At 32.4% G+C, this 6,324-nt stretch overlaps 1 protein-coding gene across 1 annotated transcript in view; it reads left to right on the plus strand.

Moving 5' to 3' along the window:
- Nucleotides 1-6,117: 6,117 nt before the first annotated feature.
- Nucleotides 6,118-6,324, plus strand: part of Stacl (SH3 and cysteine-rich domain-containing protein) — a 50,607-nt gene continuing 50,400 nt past the window's right edge. Inside the window, exon 1 of the mRNA XM_018457813.1 lies at nucleotides 6,118-6,260. The gene's annotated coding sequence lies outside the window, so the exon portion shown is untranslated. The remainder of the gene's footprint in view (nucleotides 6,261-6,324) is intronic.

Here is a 6,324-nt window from a genome sequence, read left to right on the forward strand (position 1 = left end):
TTCGCCTATAATATAAATCACATCTTCTCGTCACAAAGAATAAAAGAGCTTACGCGATGTTTCAGCATGGAAGCCTAATAGATTCTACTCTATTATAAAATATCTAAAGATTATTTCTGCTAAATTAACTGTTTCAAATGTATTACTTTTAATATATTTTTCCTTCAAATTCTTCTTCAAAATAAAGTGTCATGTGAAATAACCAAGCAATACACAAAAACCGCTTTAGAGTGCTAGAATGTTATTTTTGTCGATTTGTACCAATCATACTATTATTCCGCTCAATGGCTCGTTTCTTTAAGTTGAAAGGAATAATATAATCAAAACATATAATAAAACGGTTAATAATCAAGCTTAATAAAGACATTATAATTAAAATTTTAGTACATTTATTAAAAAAAAAAAAAACGAACAATGAACGTTTCGGAACCACGGATTCTTCTTCAGCAAATTCAGCGATAAAGTTGTGGTTTTTTTTCTTATCGATATCATAGATTAATTTATAAAATTAGCGATGATAAAAAATGTAGCAGTTAAAATTGCTTAAAACCTTGTTGCAATAGATAGCATAGATGATGTACATACTGAGATTAACTTCTAATCAAAACGAGAATTAAAATGTTGAGATCCATCCTGTGTTTCCAATGTGAATAATACTTAAAGGCGCTTCCACGTATATGGCCAACATATACGTATATACGTCAACTTTGCACACATTCGCTAAATATTGATCTACATTCAATATGGATAATTACGTATGTCATGTACGAGTATGATATTTGCTCATGTTGGCATATATTGATCAAATCGTTTGGAGGCGCCTTTAGTCCAATGTTTTGACGATTGGTCATCAAATCTTCGTTGTCAAGCGAACATAAGTTGACAATCGAAGTTAGGATCTATAAATATTAAAACAGGAACTTACTACAGAAACATATATCTTATTCGCATTTAAACGCATATATTTAATAATATAATCTTTAAGAAAACCAAATGGTGTTCTAAAAAAAAGAAAGAGAACTCATATTATTTTTAAAAAGTTTCGATTTAAAGAATCTGGAGGAAGCTTTAATATTTACGACGAACAGTTTCCTCTGAAACGGAATGCACTTTCAACGTTTCGGCAAATTTGAGAAGGATACGCCACAGCGGGAATGACATAATCTCATTGCATAACGGAATTTCCGCGCTTTTAACGGTCGAAAAAAGATGATTTAGTCCACGAGTGCTTAAATGCAGGTTGTGCATTATAACATAAAAATATGATTACCGTCACCGCTGCGCACGGTCTTTAAAAGAGAACGGAGATATGTATTAATTTATATCGTCCCAGAGTGATTTTAAAGTGTCATTAGCGCGGCCGTCCATTATAACAAAATTGTAATTATCTATCCTATACATATTTTGTATATATATATGTATATATATAATATATATAAAATATATTCTCTATTCGCTCCCCGAAAGATGCAGAAAGTTCGATCTATCTTCCTCGTTAGTATCAGTATCGAATTAAAATACATGCAAGCTTTGGATATTTGCTCGAAAAAATGAGAGTACGCGTTCAGCTAAATTTTAATTTAAAATAAAAAACGTACACGATGTATCCTTTGTTTTCCCGCATGCACGCGCTTTCGATTTAAAGTCAATTTTTCTCTAATGTAAATTGGGATGGGACATTTTTATCTAATAATCGTTTAATTTTCAATTTCGAACATGTACGTAACTAACGTTCAAATAAAAATGCCATTGCGATAAAGTGAAATTAAATCACTTGAAATTGAAGGAAAAATATCACATTGTATATTCGTTGAAGCTAATTTCATAAAATTCTCTCTTTTTAAACAGTTAATTGTCTAAAAGCATATATTTGAAATTCCAGAAAAGTTTAAAATGTATAATCAAAATTTAAATACTAATCGGATTCTCGAAATTAAAAAACAATAATATAATATACGAACAATGAGAGCGTTAACACAGCGCGGTAATTGGTGCGCAATTTATACAATAGTTTAATAATATTCAAATAATTTATATATTAAAATTGTACAGTAACTGTCGATACCAATTTATTTGGACGTTTCAGTTTCTTTCAAACTATCTTCAGCATATTCGTAGATCTTTATCGTAGATGTATTAACAATAGTTGGGAGATGTTGAAATTATGTTCCATGTAAAATCGAGGATGAGAGTGTCTCCCTATGTGAGACCAAGGATCCCAACCAGACAGTAGGGAGACACATAGAACATAATTTCAACATCTTTCAACTGTTGTCAATACATCTACGATAAAGATCTACGAATATGCTGAAGATGGTTTGAAAGAAACCGAAACGTCCAAATAAATTTGTATCGACAGTCACTGTACAATTTTAATATATATATATTATGTGAATATTATTAGACTATTGTATAAATTGCGCACCAATTACCGTGCTGTGTTAACGCTCTCATTGTCCGTACATTACATTATTGTTTTTTAGAATGTATCTTCTTAAAGCTTAACATGTGTGTTATATATATTTAATATTCTTCATCTGGAATTATATCTTTACTCCTTTCATCTACAAAGTTGTTCTAATATATTTTAGACTTTTCAAAAATGTGGAAAAATTCGAGATTACTTTTCAACATCTTATTATATTAACAGGCAGATATTATAAACTACACTGTTAAATTCATAATGTTAAATTATATCTTTAATCATTTCTATGGTTGTCACTGCTAATATGTTGTAATTTAACTAAGAGTTAAACAAATTTAACTCAAGAAAATTTATTACATTTGACTCAAATTTAGTTTATTATTTATTAAGAACATATATTAATATGAATGTTGTTTACTTTGAAGCTAATCATAAAAATAAATTAATTTATATTTTGACACACATAGAAGTTAAAAACAAAATGTTATTTAACAAGAGATTGGATTGCCGTTGCTCCTTTGATGTCTATAACAGAGTATTTTTTTTTAAAGAGGAAACCGGATTCTGCCCTTCTTTATTTCAAAGAAATTCGAGAGTAAAATTTCATTGTGCTAAAAAGATTCGGATTGCAGATGGAGAATTAAAATTTGTGTGTGTGTGTGTGTGCGTGCGTGCGTGCGTGCGTGCGTGCGTGCGTGCGTGCGTGTGTGTGTGTGTGTGTGTGTGTGTGTGTGTGCGCGTGTGTGTGTGTGTGTGTGTACACATGTCGTTCTTAACACTAACTGTTGATGAATTATCAATGCGATTTTTTTTTATTCACTTAATAAAATTCCTTTATAAATTTATTTAACTCTCTCAAAAACAATTCTTAATCATATACTCATCATTATAATCATATTGAAAGAAAAGATTGGCTGAATATGGCATAGCATTTTTAATTAGCTATAGCAGCTAATTTTTTGTTGCAGCAGTCAATTTTTGGTTGTGTTAGCCATCGAAATCCTACACTGACATTGCGGATAGGCTAACGTATTATCTAATTTGCTGCTGCAACAAAAAATTAGCTGCTATAGCTAATTAAAAATGCTATGCCATATTTTATTATCTAATTTGCTGCAGCAGCCAACCTTTTCTTTCAATGTGTGTATATTATAAATAAACATATACGAGGTTAATTCGAAAAATTCTCTTCTGAGAAATGACACCATAAATATGAAACTTACAATTTCAGACAAGTTTGATTCTTCGCAGAGTTACTGTTAAAATTTCAGATGCGTTCATTAATTAATTTCTATATTTCGGTTGTATAAAGCAATCAACTTTTGATTTCAGCATGGCAATGCACCCGCTCTCATTTCTTCAATTGCAGTCGTAAAATTTCATTAATTGGTTCCGCAAGCACCATATTTTACCAGATCACGTAAAATCTGGTGAAATACGGTGCTTGCGGGACCAATTCATGGAATTTGTTTGAAATTTTAACAGTAGCCCTGTGAAGGATCAAACTTATCTAAAATTATAGCAGTTTGATATTTGTGGCATCATTTCTGTGTCAGGCCGAGAACTTTCCAAACTACCCTCATATATTACGCATATATTCACGTATATGAATAATTTGATTATATATGATTCAACAGGAATAGAGAAAGAAATAATCTGTCGCTCAAAAAAGTTGTTTATAAATATCGTAAGAGTTTAATCCGAATGAGTATGATACACACATTTTTATACGTTTTATTGGTAACGTGCTATGTGTGTATGTATATATATATATATTTCCACGAACAACCTACCGAGTTATCCCGGTACGTGACTATCGGCCGGGATAGATTTCCGAGTGTTATCACAATTGATTGATATGTTTCTTCCGCGAGGCACGTGCGCCGGTTCCCATGTCGAAAAATACGTAAATTGCCGCGAGTTATATAGCAGGCGATAATCCGTGAATCGTGCACATACACCTAATATATCGAGACGATCCGCGCGGATCATCCCACCAGAGTAAAAAAGAATTCATCGAAGTTTCTTTATAGCTCCTAACGATCCTAAGATAGCTTGCACGTGCGAGCGCATGAAATATATTCTACAGTTGTATATACGCGTATATCACATAGCACATTACCTTTGAAACGTTGCTCCGTTACTGCCATTGTTTACTGTTTTAGCACATTTCGAATTCCGAAAGGCGTGTTATTGTTGCTCTGGCATATTTGTCGTACGATTTGTATGCTAGATACGTAAGACATGTGCATTCAAAACGGAGATATGTTTTAAAAAGGAAAAAAGAGAACAAGAAAGATAAAGAGACAGAGAGAGAGAGAGAGAGAGAGAGAGAGACGAACGTTAAATATTTTGAAGACTCATTTTCACTCATCAAAACAATGAAAAAGTTTGTTTATCTCTCCCGAATTATATCGTCTGCACTCCGAAATGTTCCAGAAAAAGTTAGCAAGCTAGTCATACTGATGATTTATTTACCATGTCTAAAATCGTGCTCCAATTTGAACAGAAAAATGTCTTAAAATAAATAATAAAGAAAGGGTATTAAATATTTTTGCAAATTTTAAACTTCCTTCAAAATGATGAAGAAAGTTTATCTATTTCGAATTACATGCTTTTGCGCGTAATTCGATTATTTCGCTAAGAAACTACTCACTCTTCCTTCATTTTCTTTTAGTAAAGTTTCTGCAAAAAAAATATTCCAGAACGTTTAGTATGCTACTTTTTAATATATTATAAAATTAAATAAAAAATGAGATTAGAGAGATGTATAGGATATAAATAACATGTCTTAATCCCGTTACATAAATTAAAAAAAATTAATTTACGAAAGTTTTCCTTTATTTCAAGAACTTGTACTGTTATTCTGTTCGATAAAGTTGTGCAAATACTTAAAATGATTAAGTCATAAACACAATCACGTAAAAGTGAATGAATACCAAACTAATCTCTCATCAAACAAATCTTTCTGTTTCAGCCCAAGAGGCCTCAAGAATTACCGACGACATAAATCTGAGTTCTTCAAATTTTATCACATTTCATCAAAAACAATTGCCAATAAGATATACTGTAAGAATGGCCAGTTCGAATGATCGATTTAGTTGAACATATAAAAAGAATTGACAAATCATTATTATTAGACGATAAATTAGTTCGTTCATTCGTTATTATTACGTGACTGAATAATCGAAGCGTAAAAAATGATTAATTTTTTAGAAAGAAATATTTAAATTGTTGTACATTTCTTATGTCGAAAACAATCTCTAGCGGAAAAAACTTTTATTTTATTTTTATTTAAATTAAGTCAGCAATTTAAATATTTGATTGCTATGCACTTTTCATGCAAAAAAATCTAGAAAGAACTTTTATTTTATTTTTATTTATTTAAATCAGCAATTTATATGTACTGCTCTGAAACAAAAAAACATAATTTTAAGACAAGAAAATACGAAAGGACAGAAAACTAGTGGCAATAAAATCCGTGCTTTTCATCAAGAATAAGCAATTATATTTGAACATTCGAAGAAATGCGATCGAAAATCGATTATTCCTGGCCGTTCGCAGTGCATCGATGGTGCGTCGGTGTGGCGAAAAAAACAACGACAACAACGATATAACGAGGACGACGTAGACGTCACGTCGCACGCGCGGCACCCGGCGATACATCGCGGGGGCGACGCTTTAATCGCTCAGAAAGAAAGAAAATCATGCGTCTCCTGACGGCGGCAAGCGCCGATATCATTCCCGCACGCAGCATCACCGAGAATGTATCGTTGGACAGCGATGTTGGCTCGCGCGGATCCGAGAAGTGCGGCGGCAGCAGCAGCAGCAGCAGCAACAACAGCAACGGCAACAGTAACGGATGCAATAGCGGAATCCGTGACGGCGTCGGCTACGCC

This window comes from Mycetomoellerius zeteki, unplaced genomic scaffold, assembly GCF_001594055.1.
Source record: "Mycetomoellerius zeteki isolate Tzet28-1 unplaced genomic scaffold, Tzet1.0 scaffold68, whole genome shotgun sequence".
Lineage (NCBI taxonomy): Eukaryota > Metazoa > Arthropoda > Insecta > Hymenoptera > Formicidae > Mycetomoellerius > Mycetomoellerius zeteki.